Here is an 18059-nt window from a genome sequence, read left to right on the forward strand (position 1 = left end):
GTCAAACTAGTCACGACATTCCTTTAAACTAAAGCCTAATCCAGAATAAGGCTGTAACTCTCTTCAATTCTATGAAGGCTGTAAGAGGTAAGGAAGCTGCAAAATTTGAAGCTAGCAGAAGGTGGCTCATGAGGTTTAAGGAAAGAAGACATCTCTATAAAATAAAAGTTTATAGTTATCCATACAATCTAAGATAATTGATAAAGATAGCTATACTAAACAGATTTTTAGTCTAGACAAAACAATCTCTATTTCAAGAATTTACCCTTCCTTTATTTCATAGCTAGAAAGGAGAAGTCACTGTACCTGGATACTAAGCTTCAAATATTAAAAAACAAACAAACAAACAGGCTGACCCTCTTATTAGGGGATAATGCAGCTGGTAACTAAGTTGAAGCCAGTGCTCATTTACCATTCTGAAAATCTCAGGGCCTTATTATGCCAAATCTACTCTGCCTGTGTTCTATAAATGAAACAACAAAGCCTGAATGGCAGCATATCTAGTTACAGCATGGTTTACTGAATATTTTAAGACTACTGTTAAGACCTGCTGCTCAGAAAACAAAAATTCCTTTCAAAATATTACTCCTCATCGACAATGCACCTAGTTATCCAAGACCTTTGCTGGAGATGTACAAGGAGATTAATGTTTTCATTCCTGCTAACACAACATCCACTCTGCAACCCATGAATCAAGAAGTAATTTCAAAAAAAGTAATTTCAACTTTCAAGGTTTATTATTTAATAAATACATTTTATAAGGCTACAGCTGCCATAGATAGTAATTCCTCTGATGGATTTGGGAAAAGTCAGTTGAAAACCTGAAAAGGATTCACCATTCTAGATGCCATTAAGAGTATTTGTAACTCATGAGAGAAGGTAAAAATATCAACATTAATAGGAGCCTGGAAGAAGTTGATTCTAACCACATAGATAACTTTGAGGGGTTCAAGACTTTTATGGAGGAAATAATTGCAGATATATCGAAAATATCAAGAGAACTAGAATTAAAAGTGGATCCCAAGAATGTGACTGAATTTCTGCAATCTAACGATAGATAAAACTTAAATGAATGAGGAATTGCTTCTTATGGATGAGCAAAGAAAGTTTTGTTTTTTTGTTTTTGTTTTTTTGAGATGGAATCTACTCCCGGTGATGATCTGGACATCATTGAAATGACAACAAAGGATTTAGAATATTATATAAACCTAATTGATAAAGCAGTAGCAGAGTTTGAGAGAATTGACTCCCAATTTTGAAAGAGGTTCTACTTTGGGTAAAATGTTATCAAACACCATCACATGCTACAGAGAAGTCTTTTGTTACAGAAAAATTCAATCAATGTGACAAACTTCAGTGTTATATTATAAAAAGTTGTTGCCACCTTAATCTTCAAAAACCACCACCTTGATCAGTCAGTTGACATCAGCATGGAGGCAAGACTCTATACCAGCAAAAGATAACGATATGCTGAAGTCTCAGATAATTGATAGCATTTTTTTAGCAATAAAGTATTTTTAATTAAGTATGTATATTGTCTTTCTAGACATAATGCTATGCACACTTAATGGGCTAAACTATATTGTAAACATATACACAAGAAAACAAAAAATCTCTTATAATTTGCTTTATTGCAATATTCACTTTATTGTGGTGGTCTGGAATAAAACCTGCAATATCTCTGAGGTAAGTCTGTATCTGTTGGCCATGTGTATGACTTTTTGGGGAAAAAAAGCCTATTCAGATTCTGTCCTCATTTGTTAATCAGGCTATTTGTCTTTCTTTTCCTATGGAGTTTTATGAATTCCTTATTTTGATTCTAACTCATTACTGGATATATAGTTTACAAATATTTTATCTTATTCTATGGGCTATCTCTCCATTATGTTATTTCCTTTGCTGTGCAGAAAGTTTTAGTTTGATGTAGTCAAACTTGTTTATATTTGCTTTTGTTGCTTGTGCTTTTGGTGTCAAATCCAAAACCAGTGTCAAGGAGATCTCCCCCTAAGTCTTCTAGGCATAGGTCTTACCTCATTTTCAGGTCTTACTTTTAAGGCTTTAATCCAGTGCATTACATTACATTTAAGGTGTTTTTGTCTTTTTTTTTTTTTTGGTATATTGTGATAAGTATCCAATTTTATTCTTTTGCATGTGGATATCTATTTTTCCTAACACTATTATTGAAGAGACTATCCTTTCTCTATTGGATATTATTGCAGCCCTTGTCAAAGATTGGTTAACTAATGCATGTGTTTATTTCTGGGCTTTCTATTCTGTTCCATTGGTCTAATGTGTCTGTTTTATGCTACTTTTGATCACTATAATCTTGAAATACAGTTTGAAATTAGGAAATGTGATGTCTCCAGTTTTACTCTTTTTGTTCAAGATTGCTTTGGCTTTTGAGGTTTTATATGTTTCCTTATGAATTTTAAGTTTTTTCTATTTCTGTGAAAAATGACAATTGAATTTTGATAAATGTTACACTTAATCTGTAGATCATGTATGGTAGTATGGACATTCTGACAATTATTCTGATCCATGAACACATGACGTCGTTCCATTTATTTGGGTCTTCCATTTCTTTCATCAAAGTTGTGTAATTTTTAGTGAATAGATTTTCACCTCCTTAAATTTATTCCTAAGTATTTTATTCTTTTAGATGTTATTATAAATTTTGCTTTATTTCTTTATTTCTTTTCAGATAGTTTGTAATGAGTATGTAGAAATGCAATTCATTTTTATATGTTGATTTGTATTCTGCAGATTTACTAAGTTCACTTATTAGTTCTAGCAGTTTTTTAGTGGAGTCTTCAGGGTATTCTATATGTTTGCAGATGATGTCATTTACAAACAGACAGTTTTACTTGTTCCTTTCTGATTTGGAAGCCTTTTATTTCTTTTTCTTGCCTAATTGCTCCAGCTAAGACTTGTAGTTCTATGCTAAATAGAACTGGTGAGAGTTAAGTGAGTAGCCTTGCCTTTTCCTGATCTCAGAAAACGCTTTCAGTTTTTCACCATTTAGTATGATGTTAACTGTGGGCTTTTGACATATGGCCTTTATTGTCTTGAGGTACATTGCTTCTACATCTAATCTGGTGAGAGTTTTTGTCAATGTTGAATTTTGTCAAATACTTTTTCTGTATCAATTGAGATGACCATATGATTTTTTATTCTCAATTCTGTTCATGTGGCATATCACATTTATCGATTTTTGTATGTTGAATCACCCTTACATCCCAGGGTTAAGTCCCACTTGATTGTAGTATACAAGTCCTTTAATGTGGCATTGGATTTTGTTTGCTAGTACTTTGTAGATAATTTTTGTATCTTTGTTAATCAGGGATATTGACCCATAATCTTTTCTTGCAGTGTTATTTTCTTGCCTTAATTTGAGGGTGATGCTGGCTTTTTAAAGATTAGTTTAAGAGTATTTCCTCTTCTTAAAGATTTTGAAACATTTTCAGAAGGATTAATTCTTTTTTACATTCTTTGTATAATTCACCTGTGAAGCCATCTGGTCTTGAGCTTTTCTTTGTTGGGTGATTTTTGGTCGCTGATTCATTTCTTTACTCATCATTGAGCCATTCAGGTTTCTTACCTTTTATTTATGTTTTTTGAGAACAGTATCTTACCTGTTGATCAGGCTGGAGTGCAGTGGCATGATCTTGGCTCACTGCAGCCTTAAATTCCTGGGCTCAAACTATCCTCCCACCTCAGTCTCCCAAGTAGCTGGGACTACAGCCACATGCCGCCACATCTCGTTTTTGTTTTTGTTTCTGTTTGTTTTTTGTAGAGACGAGGCTTCACCATATTGCCCAGGCTAGTCTTGAACTCTTGGCCTTAAGCAATCCACCTGCCTTGGCCTCCCAAAGTGCTGGGATTACAGATGTGAGCTGCTGTATCTGGCCTGTCTTCTTTTCTCAATCTAAGCATTTATTGTTAAACTTCCCTCTTAGTACTGCTTTTCGTCATCCCATAAGTTTTGGTATGTTATGTTTCTGTTTTTGTTTCAAGATACTTTTTGATTTTCCTTCGATTTCTTCTTTATCTATTTCAGTAGTGTATTGTTTAATTTCCACATATTTTAATGTTCTAACATTCTTCTTGTTAGTTTCTAGTTTCACATTATTACAGTCAGAAAAATACTTGGTATGATTTAAGTCCTCTTAAGTTAGTTAATACTTGTTTTGTGGCCCAATTTGTGTTCTACTCTGATGAATGTCCCATGTGTGCTTGAGAAAAAAAAAGTAATTTCTTTTGAGAAAAAAAAGTGTAACATCTGCTGCTGTTGGATGGAATATTCTATATGTCTGTTAAGTTCACTTTTTTGTATTGTGTTGTTCAAGTCTGCTGTTTATACTATTTCTGGAATATCTATACGTTGTTGGAAGTATTAAGGCTCTCTACTATTATTGTATTGCTATTTCTCCCTTCATTTTTGTCAATATTTGCTTTATATATTTAGGTGCTCTAATGTTGAGTGCATATATATTTACAACTGTTATATCTTAGTGATGAATTGATTCCTTTATCATTAGTCACCTTATTTGCTTCCTATGACAGATTTTGACTGAAAGTCCATCTTGTCTGATATAAGTACAGCCATCCCTTCTCTCTTTTCGTTACCATTTACATGGAATAGCTTTTCCCATCCCTTCACTTTCAGCCTACATGTGTCTTCAAGGCTAAAGCTAGTCTCTTGTATATCATATTGTTGACTCTTTTTTGAAAAATCCATTCAGCCACTTTATCTTTTGATTTAGTTCAGTTATATTGTAATTATTATAGGTAAGGATTCATTGTTTTCATTCTGTTTTCTGCTTTGGTAATTCTTTTTATTGTCTTCCTTTGTGATTTGCTAACTATGTTTCAGTTATATGCTTTGATTCCTTTTTCTTAATTTTTTGTATATATAGAAGCCTTCATTTCTGTATATGGTTATCAAGAAGTTTCCATAAAATGTGTTATAGTTATTAATTAGCTCAAAATTGATATATCATATACTAAAATTCCACACTTTTAGTTTACACACACATAAGTTTATACTATTGATACCATATTTTAACCTTTTTGTATTATGCATTAACACATTTTTGTAGCAATAGCTATTTTTTAATACTTTTTTACTTCTATACTAGAGTTAAATTTATACAACACCATTACAGTATTATTCTGAATTTGGCTACATATATTTACCTTCACCAGTGAATAAAGGTAAATACTTTCATTTGTTTTTATGTTGTTACTTAGTAATCTTTTGTTTAAACTGAAATAATTTCCTTTAGCATTTCTTATAAGGTAGATCTAATGGTGTGAACTCCTCAAGCTTTGATTTATCTGGAAATGTCTATCTCTCCTTTATTTTTTCTAATTATACTTTAAGTTCTAGGGTACATGTGTACAATGTACCGGTTTGTTACATATGTATACATGTGCAATGTTGATTTGCCACACCCATAAACTCATCATTTACATTAGGTATTTCTCCTAATGCTATCCCTCTCCCAGTCCCCCACCCCCTAACAGGCCCCAGTGTGTGATGTTCCCCGCCCTGTGTCCATGTGTTCTCATTGTTCAACTCCCACCTATGAGTAAGAATATGTGGCATTTGGTTTTCTGTCCTTGTGATAGTTTGCTCAGAATGATGGTTTCCAGCTTCATCCATGTCCCTGCAGAGGACATAAACTCATCTTTTTATGGCTGCATAGTATTCCATGGTGTATATGTGCCACATTTTCTTAATCCAGTCTATTGTTGTGGGACATTTGGGTTGGTTCCGAGTCTTTGCTATTGTGAATAGTGCTGCAATAAACATACGTGTGCATGTGTCTTTATAGCAGCATGATTTATAGTCCTTTGGGTATATATCCAGTAATGGAATTGCTGAGTCAAATGTTATTTCTAGTTCTAGATTCTTGAGCAATCACCACACTGTCTTCTACAATGGTTGCACTAATTTACACTCCCACCAACAGTATAAAAGCATTCCCATTTCTCCACATCCTCTCCAGCATCTGTTGTTTCCTGACTTTTAATGATCCAACAGACATATGAAAAAATGCTCATAACTGGTCAGAGAAATGCAAATCAAAATCACGATGAGATACCATCTTATGCCAGTTAGAATGGCAATCATTAAAAAGTCTCTATTTTTAAAGAACAGATTTTCCAGGTATAATATTCTTATATTGCAGTTCTGTGAGTTTTTTTTTTTTTTTAGTACTTTTAATATGTCATCCCACCTCTTCCTGGTCTTCAAGGTTTCTGCTGAGAAATATTTTGATAGTTTTATAGATGTTCTGCTGTATCAGAAACTTCTCTTACTATACTTTCAAAATTTCATCTTTGACTATTGGCAATTTGATTATTATGTGTCACAGGGTAACCTTTGTGATTATCTTGCTAAGAGACCTATGAACTTCATGAATGAGAATGTCCATATTCTTCCCAAAATTTGAGGAGTTTCCAACCATTACTTCTTTAAATAAGCTTTCAACTCCTTTCTTTATATGTTCTCCTTCTGTCACTTGTATGATGTATAAATTTGTTTGATGATGTTTCATAGGTCTCTATATACTTTTTAAAATTCTTTTTTTTTTTCTATTTTTCTAGCTGGCTAATTTCAAATGACCAGTCTTCACATGCACTGTCCTCTTATTCTGCATGATCAAGTTTACTCTTGAAGATCTCTATTAAAATTTTCAGTTCTATATTTGTATTCTTCAGCTCCAAGGTTTCTATTTGGTTCCTTCCTATGGTTTCTATTTCTTTATTAAACTCCTCACTATGTTCATTTATTGTTTCTTGATTTTAGTTTTTTAAGTGTTTTTTTTTTGCATCTCATTGAATTTTTAGATGATTATTTTGACATTTTTCTCAGGCAATTTATAGATCTCCATTTCTTTTGGGTTTGTTATTGGAGGTTTTTGTTTCCTTTGGTGGTATCATGTTTGCCTGGTTGTACTCTGTAGCCTTATATTTGTGTTGATGTATTTGAAGCACAAACACCTCTTCCTGTATTTATGACTTGATTGACAGATTGAGAGATAAAAGCTTTCTCCTGTCTGGTTTCTAGAATGGTGGGATTGCCTCTAGGCTTATAGCCAAGCAGGGTCACAACCAGGTCACATGACATCTTTACATGTGGATCCGCAGTGTGGTTCATTATGGGGTCAGTGTTTGGCAGGACCATTACAGAGGCAGGCATGGATCCTGATTGACTCCTGGTCAGATGAAACTGCCTCCAGGACTTTGGTTAGTAGGGGTGATTCTGGGATAAAGGTCCACTTCAGGATATTGCAGTTGGGTCAACAGATGATGGGCCTGTTTCCTGTGGATAAATGTTATGCCATCTGGGTCCCTTGGAAAGCTCCTGCTCATTCACTGTTTGGAACTCTGGCCAGGCAAGATTGGCTCGGGAGTATGGTTGAAGAGGACAGGATCTGAATCACAGGGCTGTTTCAGTTACAAAGCTGAATCCAAGATCTGTAGGTCTGCCTCTGTGGGCATAAATGGGTGTTTATCCTATCCCATACCTGGGTGGGTAGGACTATTTGGACAATGTCTGAGCAAGGCTTTTGTGGGGTCATAGGACTGCTTAAAGATTTGCAGTCAGTCTGAGGTCAAGAGTCCTGCCTTTAGGGGCATGGATGGTTGTGTCTTTTGCAGGTCCCTGGGCAGCAGGAATGCTCTCAGACAATAGCTGAATGGTAGAGTTGGGCTACAGGATCTTTTTAGGATCATTTGTGAGACTAAGGCTCTAAGGCCTACTCTGGAAAAACCAGATAGGCATACCACAAATTTTATCAATTCACCTATTGAAGGATACCTGAGTTCACTACAATTTTTTGCAATTATAAAGTTGACATAAAATTTCATGTGTAGGTTTTAGTGTGGGTATAACTTTTTAGGTTGGCTGGAGAATATCCCAAATAAATGAAAACATTTTCATGTAAAACTTTATACACATAAGTTAATAGAAACTTTATTCTTAATAGCCAAAAACTAGGTACTAGATACTACCATGCAATGGGTAAATGGCTAAACAAAGGAAAGTAAATTCATACCATGCACTACTGCTCAGCAATAAAAAAAACACAAACTATTGATACATGCAACATCTTAGATAAACTTCAATGAAATTATGCTGAGTGAAAAAAGTCAATCATAAAAGGATACTTGTAGGGTTCCCTAATTCTTCCTACTTTCTGTGTCCTGACTAAAAATTCCCAGAGTACCTTGACTGCTTTGTGCCCTAGACAGTGGCAGGTATTTCCCAGCAAGCTTGACCCCAAACCAAGGCCTTGAACATTCTCAAACACTGATAAAGGTATCTAGGTTGTTGCCCCAAACACTGAAAGATTTTGGCTTTGTCCCTGAGCCAAATTCCTTAAACTCTCATAAAAATTCCATACCCGGCCTTCTTGATGCAAACGTATCTAGGTATGTAGCCATTTACCCATTGAATGGTATCTAGGTAGATCACTTTTCTTTTGCTCTCTATCATGTGGATTGCTGTAGCACTCTAAGTTCTCCTAATAAATGCTTTGGACTGACTACTCTGGTGTTTAGTTAGCTTCTTTCTTTGGAGTCTCAAACAGCCACATAACAGGACAGTTCAAAGCACTCTTGTGCGAACATTTCTCCCACCACTTTTGGAGTGATTTCAGCTGCATTTCAGTGGAACAAAATGGAGACACCACATGATGCCATTCGTTCAACATTCATTAAACATCAGAATTATAGAGATGGAGAACAGATTAATGGTTTCCAGAGATTATGAATTTGGGGCGGAGGGGGGGAATGTGTGGTAATAAAGTGATAGTATGAGGGAGAAATTTTATGAAGTACAATTAATAGTCTTGATTGTAGTGGTTGTTATATAATGAAATTACACTGAGCTACACCCCTCCACACATGCACATAAGCAAGCACATGTATAACTAGTAAAATCTGAATAAATTCTGTGGTGTAGCAAATTCATTTTTCTGATTTTGATGGCGTGCTATAATTGTACAAAATGTTAACACTACTGGAGTCTGGTGAAGGGTGTTGGGATCCCCTTGTATGTGTTTCTTTATACCTTTGTGAACATCTGTGTAATTATTTCAAAATAAGATGTTTAAGAAATAAGTAGGCTGGGCACGGTGGCTCACACCTGTTTTCCCAGCACTTTGGGAGGCTGAGGAGGGCGGATCACGAGGTCAGGAGATCGAGACCATCCTGGCCAACATGGTGAAATTCCGTCTGTACTAAAAATACAAAAACTATCTGGATGGCGCCTGTAAATTCAGCTGGGTGTGGTGGCACCTATAATCTCAGCTACTTGGGAGGCTGAGGCAGAAGAATCGCTTGAACCCGAGAGGTGGAGATTGCAGTAAGCCAAGATCTTGGCACTGCACTCCAGCCTGGTGACAGAGCAAGACTGTCTCAAAAAAAAAAAAAAAAAGTTACTGAATTATAAATCTCCCCACATGTCTTACAAAATCAACAAGGAGTATTAATAGTCATTTACATTTCTAATTCCATTAGGAGAAAATATAATATTACAAATTTCCATTTCCATTGAAATTTGTTATATTGGAAACTCAAAAGCAGCAGAGCCAGCTCAGGAGCCCATTCCAAAGCAAAAATTTAGAAGGAAACAGTAAAGATGAGAATGCAGCAAAGGTCTAGCAGTGGTGAGCTAAAGACAAAGTCACACGCAGAGTTCCACAGTGATTGGGGAAAACACTGAGTCATTGTGAATCAGAATTGTCTGCTAGGAAATCAAAGGATAGGAGCTTGCATATGCAAGAGTAGAGAAACAGTCTTGGAAAGGCATCACCTCCGAGGAGAGAGGGAAGTTATAAAGTGGATGCATCATGGAAACGAGAAAGAAAAAAAATCAAATGGCAGAAATTAAGGATCCTAATGAAACAAAAGAATATCATGGTATTAAAACACTGTCCCTCAAATCAAAGGTGCTATATTTTACTGTACCTATAGAAACATCATTTTCTAGAAAAAGAAAATGTAGTAAGCCACACAAATAGCTCACACCTTTTCCACCCCATGCAGAAATGCCAGTTATTTCTGGTCCATAAAAAAAACCATTTAAAAATAAGCATAAAACCACAGGAAAATCTATAAAATGCTCCTATTAAAACTACTGAAGTATTGAGAAAACTTTTCAGCTGATTAAAATAATCTCTGCAAAAGCAGCCATTAAGGCAAAGGTAGACTATAAAACAAGATATTGACATGATGAAATGTCATTAAAGAATTTTTACTAAAAACATACCTTGAGTCAGAAGTTCACATGCCAAGATTAGGAATGGACAGAAAATACAGATATAAGGTATAAAAATAAATTTGAAGAAAAAGAAAAAGTGAAAGTCTAAAAATCTAAATGTTAATATTAGAAGTATATTATGAAAAAATAGGGATAAAGAATTCCAAAGTGTTATTACAGAGGACATTTAAGCATTAACAAGAAGGCTGGGTAAAATGGCTAGACGTGAGGCTAAATTAGGACTCAGTCTACGGAGAAAGCATTTTAGCTTGGACTGACTATAGTCATAGGGGTATGTATGCCCTGAACAGTCTGTGAACTTGGGGGAGGTAGAGATAGCAATTGTGGGACTTTGCATTGGAGTACAATGCTGCTGTGGCACAGCAGAAAGCAACACTGGACAGAACTCAGGTGGAACCTAGGGAAGGAGTATTCCGACCTGCTCTAGCCAGAAGGGAATCACCCATCCTAGCAGTCAGAACTTGAATTTGGGCAAGGCTCACCACAATGGGCAAAAGTGCTCTGGGGTCTTAAATAAATCTGAAAGACAATCAAGGCCGTAAGGATTGCAAATTCTAGGCAAGATCAAGTGTTGTGCTGGGCTTGGGGCCACTGGACTTGGGGAGGGCACACATGCCTAGTGAGACATGAGCCAAGGCAGCTAAGGGACTGCTTGCATGACTTGCTCCCAACCCCAGGCATTGCAGCCTGCAGCTCTAAAAGAGACTTCTTCCTTCTGCTTGAGAAGAGAAGGAAGAGTAAATAGGACTTTTTCTTGAAAATTGGATACTAGCTCAACCACAGTAGGGTAAGGAACCAGGGAGAGTCATGAGGCCCCTATTTCAGGCCCTAGCTCCTGGATGACATTTCTAGACAGACCCTGGGGCAGCAGAGAACCTGGTTCCTTAAAAGGAAGGACCCAGTCCTAGCAGAATTTATCACCTGCTCACTAAAGAGCCCTTAGGCTCTAAATCTGCGCAGTAAGCAGGTAGTACATACTGTGGGTCTTGGATGAAACTCTTGAGTCATGCTGGCTTCAGGTATGACCCAGCACAGTCCCAGCAATGATGCCTACAGAGAAAGGCCCCTTCTGCTTGAGAAAAGCGAGAGAAGAATAAAGGGGACTGTTCTGCAGCAGAGGTACCAGCTCTGTCACAGTGGGGAAGGGCACCAAGCAGGCCCCTGAGGTCCCTGATTCTTCCCTTGGCTCTTACAGTGTTTCTGGGCCTACCTTGGGCCAGAGAGAAGCCCACTATCCTGAAAAGTGAGTCCCAGGCGTGGCAGCGTTTACTACAAGTTGACTGAAGATATCTTGGGCCCTAAGTGAACATCAGTGGTACCCTGGCAGTACTCCCCATGGGCCTGTAGTGGTGGCAGACATGGGGAGAGACTCCTCTGCCTGGGGAAAGGGAAAGGAAGAGTGGGAAGGACTTTGTCTCATGGCTTGGGTGCCATCTCAGCCACAGCAAAATAGATCACCAGGTAGATTTATATGGTTTCTGACTCCTTGTCCTGTTTCCTGGACAGCATTACTGGACTCACCTGGCACCAGGGGAACTTGCCACCCTCAAGAGAAAAACAGAAGCCTAGCTGGCTTCACTACCTGCTGATTATAGAGCCCTAGGGCCTTGAGTAAACATAAGTGCTAGCCAGGTAGTAGTTACAGTGGGCCTTGGGCAAAACCCAGTGCTGTGCTAGCTTCAGGTCTGACCCAGTACAGTTCCAGTATTGGTGGCCACAAGGCTGCTTGTGTCACCCTTCCCCTAGCTCCAGGCAGCTCAGCATGGAGAGAGAGACTCCATTTGTTTGCGTGAAAATAAGGGAAGAAAACAAGATTCTCTGCCTGGTAATCCAGAGAATTCTTCCAGATCTTATCTAAGACCAGCAAGGCAGTACCTCTGTGAGTCTGCAAGAACCATAGCATTATTGGGCTTGGGGTACCCTCTAATTCAGATACAGCTACAGTAACCAAAAGCATAGATGAAAACACTTAAGTCTCTTCAAATACCTGGAAAGGCTTCCCAAGAAGTACAAGTACAAACAAACCTAGACTATGAAGACTATAATAAATACCTCACTCTTCAATGCCCAGACACCAATGAATATCCACAAGCATCAAGAGTATCCAGGAAAACATGACCTCACCTAAGGCGCCAGGGACCAATAGAGAGACAGATGTGTGACCTTTCAAACAGAGAATTCAAAATAGTTGTTTTGAGGAAACAAAGAAATTCAAGATAACACACAGAAGAAATTCAGGATATCATCAGGTAAATTTAGCAAAGAAATTGAAATAAGCAGAATCCAGTAGAAATTTTGGAGCTGAAAATATAACTGACATACTAAAAATGCACTAGAGTCTCTTAGTAGCAGAACTGATCAAGCAGAAGAATTAGTGAGCCTGAAGATAAGCTACTTGAAAATACACAGTCAGAGGAGACAAAAGAAAAAAGAAAAAAGAATGTGGCACAATTAAGATCTAGAAAATAGCCCCCAAAAGGCAAATCTAAGAGTTATTGGCCTTGAAGAGACAGAGAGAGAGTGCACTAGGGGTAGAAAGTTTATTCAAAGGGATAATAGAGAACTTCTCAAACCTAGAGAAAGATATCAATACTCAAATACAAGAAGGTTATAGAGTACCAAGCAGAGTTATCCCAAAGACCACTACCTCAAGCCATTCAATAATCAAACCCCCAAAAGTCAAGGATAAAGGATTCTAAAAGTAGCAAAGGAAAGGAACAAATTACAAACAATGAAGCTCCAATATGCCTGGCAGCAGACTTTTCAGTGGAAACCTTATAGACCAGGAGAGAGTAGCATGACATATTTAAATTGCTGACAGAAAAAACAAACGAAAAAACTTCTACCTGAGAACAGTATATCCAGCGACAATACACTTAAAACATGAAGAATAGACAAAGAACATTATTACATAATGATAAAGGAGTCAATTTAGCAAGAGGACATAATGATTTAAAATATATGCACCCAACATGAAGCACCAAGATATATAAAGTAAATATTATTAGAGCTAGAGAGACAGACTAATACAATAATTGCTGGAGACTTCAACACCCCACTATCAGCAGTGGACAGGTTATTTAAGACAGAAAATTAACAAGGAAACATTAGACTTAATCTGCACCGTGGAACAAATACACCTAATAAATATTTACAGGACATTTTATCCAACACCTGCAGAATAAACATTTGTCTCCTCAGCACATGAATCATTCTCAAGGATAGACTACATGTTAAGCCACCAAACAAGACTTAAACATTCAAAATGTTAAAATTATATCAAACCTTATCTGATGACAAGGGAAGAAAACAATAAATCAATAACAATAGAAATTTCTGGAAACTATACAAACACATGAAAATTAAACATTATACTCCTGAATGACCAGTGGGTCAATGAAAAAATTGTGCACATGTACCCTAAAACCTAAAGTATAATAATAAAAAAATAAAATAAAATAAAATAAAGAAATTGAAAAATATTTTGAAACAAATGATTATGGAAACGCAACATGCCAAAACCTATGGGGTACAGCAAAAGCAGTACCGAGAGGGAAGTTTATAGCTAAAAGTGCCTACATCAGAAAAGAAGATACACTTCACATAAAGAACCGAATGAGGCATCTTAAAGAACTAGGAAAGCAAGAGCAAACTAAATCCAAATTTAGAAGAGAAGAATAGACACAGTAAAGATTAGAGCATTAATAAATTTGAATGAACAAAACAACACAAAAGATTAATGAAAAGAAAAGATGCTTTTGAAAAGAAACTTGACAAACCTTTAGACAAAGAATAAAATAAACTTGACAAATGTTTAGACAGACTCATAACATCAAAAATGAAAAAGGAGACATTACAACAAATAACTCAAAAATTTGAGGCTGCTATGAGCAACTCTATGCCAATAAGTTGGAAAGCTTAGAAGAAATGGATAAATTTTTAGACACATAGTATCTACCAACATTGAATCATGAAGAAATCAAAAACCTAAACAGATGAATAACAAGTAATGAGATCAAAGCTGTAAGAAATAGTCTCCAAAGAAAAGCCTGGGACCCAATGGCTTCACTACTGAATTTTGCCAAATGTAAAAAACAAACAAAAAACTAATACAATCCCACCCAAACTATCCCAAAATATAGAGGAGAAGGGGAGGAGGAAGTACTTCCATAATCATTATTATTACCCTGGTACCAAAACCAAAGATAAATCAAAGGAAAAAAAAAAAAAACTACAGGCCAATATCCCTGATGAATATTAATGTAAAAATCTTACAAAATACTAGCAAACCAAATTCAACAACACATTAAAAAGATCATTCTTCATCATCTTTGGGATTTATCACAAGGATACAAGGATGGTCAATGTATACAAATCAATGTGATACATCATATCAACAGAATGAAGGACAAAAGCGATAGAATCATTTCAATTGATGCTGAAAAATAATGAATTTTAACATCCCCTCTTGATAAATACCCTAAGAAATGGTTATACAAGAAACATACTTCAACATAATAAAAGCCATGTATGACAGATCCACAGCTAGTATAATAATGAATAGAAAAAGAAACACTGAAAGCCTTTCCTTGAATATCTGGAACATGACAAGGATGCCCACTATGACTACTGTTATCCAACATAGCACTGAAAATTCTAGCTAGATCAAACAGACAAGAGAAATAAAAAGACATCCAAATTGGAAAGGAAGAAGTCAAATTATCCTTGTTTGCAAATGATATGATCTCATATTTGGAAAAAAACTAAGGATTTCACAAAAAATTATTAGAACTGATAAATTCAGTACAGTTGCAGTATTCAAAAATCAACACGGAAAAATCAGGAGCATTTTTATATGCCGGAAGCAAATAATCTGAAAAAGAAATTTAAAAAGTAATCCCATTTACAATAGGTACAAAGCAAGTTGAATACCTGGAAATTAACCAAAGACATGAAAGATCCAATGATAACTATAAAATATTGATGCAAGAAACTGAAGAGGACACAGTAAAATGGGAAGGTATTTCATGTTCAGGGATTGGAATAATCAATATTGTCAAAATTTCCACACTACCCAAAGCAGTCTACTGATTCAATTCAATCCCTGTCAAAATACCAATGACATTCTTCCCAGAAATAGAAAAAAAAATCCTAAAACTTATATGGAATTACAAAAGACCCAGAACAGTCACAGCTATCTTGAGCAAAAAGAGCAAAACTGGAGGAATCACATTATCTGACTTCAAATAATACTACACAGCTATAGTAACCAAAAGAGCATGGCACTGGCATAAAAAGAGACACATAGACCAATGGAAAAGAATAGAAAGATCAGAAACAAATCTATACATACACCGTGAACTTATTTTTGACAAAGCTGCCAGGAACATGCAGTTGGAGAAGGATAGTTTCTTCAATAAATGGTGCTGGGAAAACTGGATATCCATATGCAGAAGAATAAAACTAGTTACCTATCTCTTGCCATATACAAAAATCCAACTAGAGGTAATTATGTTAAGTGATAAAAGCCTGACACAAAAAGACAAACTTTGTATGTTCTCGCTTATTTGTGAGAGGTAAAAATTAGAACCATGGAACTCATGGAGATAGTGGGTAGAATGATGGTTACCAGAGGCTGGGAAGTATAGTGGGGCAAGGGAAGTAGGGATAGCCAATAGGTACCAAAAAATAGTTAGAAAGAATGAATAAGATCCAGTATTTGATAGCACAACATGGTAACTATAATCATTTAATCATACATTGTAAAAATAACCAAAAGAGTGTAACTGGCTCATTCGTAACATGAAGTATAAGTGCTTGGGGTGATGGATATCTAATTTACCCTGATGTGATTATTATACATATCAATATATGTATGTATATGATACATATACTATCAAAATATACCCCATACCTACTATGTGCCCACAACAATTTAAAATTTTTAAAAATTATCAGAAATTTTAATTTGTACCAGGTACCATGGTACAAATTTGTCTTATGAAGATAAGACAAAGTCCTTGTCCTCAAAAAATTTACAGTCAGGTGGGCAATAAATTGTAAATTGTCAACTGCAATGTGGTATACAAAATGTTATGATGATTATGAATGGGTAGCCATATGAACTCACTGAAGAAATAGTTAACCTATACTTTGGATGTAGAAATAGGGTTACATAAAATTTCATCAGAGCTCTGACAGATTATAGGGAACTTTTGAGGAAAAAGAAGTTGTTAAAAGGATGCTAGGCATTCTGATGCATGGTTAATGAGTTCAAATTGGGGGCCAGATGAAGATGAAGGGTAAAGGCTAGCATGAGAGATCCATGAGGGCATTTGGCTTTTATCCTAGAGAGGGTTTGAGCCCATTAACATTTTTTAAGCATGGGAGTAATTTAGTGGTCTAATTAACATAGAAGTATTACTCTTATGGCAATATAGATGATTAATTTGAGGAAGACTGGGAGAAGGAATACCACTGAGAATTGTTTCAATAATCCATATCACAAATGAAAAAGGCTGAAGTTGGTGAGATGAAATATTAATACATTTCATAGAAATTAATGTCAAGTGAAACTAAACAAATGTACAACTGAAGCCCTACAAATACCGTTACATAGTCAGCAAAGAAAATGGAGGGTCTAGTGTGGGGAGGACAACACAAAGGTCATAGGAATACTTTGAGATAGCTGTCCATAGAAGCTATCTCAATGTTAACATTGTGGTACATTGAAAAATAAATGCCAAAATAGTTTCCTGCTACCTGAGCCGGCAGAGGGGCACCTGCGGCAGCAGTCAGACACCAAGGCTGTGCTGAACAGGAAGGGCCTCTGCACTGGTACCCTTTACATCGCTGAGAGCCACCTGTCTTGGCTAGATAGCTCTGGATTAGGATTCTCACTGGAATACCCCACCGTTAGTTTACTTACATTATCCAGGGACCAAAGTGAGTGTCTGGGAGAACATTTGTATGTTATGGTGAATGACATATTTGAAGAATCCAAAGAATCTGTCGCTGATGAAGAAGAGGAAGACAGTGATGATGTTGAACTTCTTACTGAATTTATATTTGTACCTAGTGATAAATCAGCATTGGAGGCAATGTTCACTGCAATGTGTGAATGCCAGGCCTTGCATCCAGATCCTGAGGATGAAGATTCAGATGACTACAATGGAGAAGAATATGATGTGGAAGCACATGAATGAGGACAAGGGGACATCCCTAAATTTTACACCTATGAAGTAGGATTACCCCATTAACAGCAGAAGGCCAAGCTACATTGGAGAGATTAGAAGAAATGCTTTCTCAGTCTGTGAGCAGCCAGTATAATATGGCTGGGGTCAGGACAGAAGATTCAATATGATTATGAAGATGGGATGGAGGTGGGTACCACACCAATAGTTGCTGGACAGTTTGAGGATGCAGATGTTGATCACTGAAAATGATTTATGCAGGTTTAAGATTCTGCTCCTATTGCAGTGAGCAGAGATCATGCCATTGCACTCCAGCCTGGGCAACAAGAATGAAATTCCATCTCAAAAAAAAAAAAAAAAATTCTGCTCCTAACTATAGGAGAGAACTTGGTGCCTTTTCCACTCTGGAGCAAAGTTGATGAAAGTCTTTTTCCTTTTCCAAAACCCAACCCGAACCAGTTCTTTCTTGAGACAGACTATACTGAGATAAGTTGTCACCAGCAGAAGATAGATACTATGACCTTTATTAACTTGATGAATTAACTTAAACAAGAGGGATTTGTAGTTTATTA

The 18059-nt window shown here is 36.4% G+C and overlaps 1 pseudogene; it reads left to right on the forward strand.

The window, feature by feature from the left end:
• Window positions 1-17756, forward strand: part of LOC100583863 — an 89509-nt pseudogene extending 71753 nt beyond the window's left edge.
• Window positions 17757-18059: the final 303 nt, after the last annotated feature.

Source organism: Nomascus leucogenys, chromosome 22a (genome assembly GCF_006542625.1).
Source record: "Nomascus leucogenys isolate Asia chromosome 22a, Asia_NLE_v1, whole genome shotgun sequence".
Taxonomy (NCBI): Eukaryota; Metazoa; Chordata; class Mammalia; order Primates; family Hylobatidae; genus Nomascus; species Nomascus leucogenys.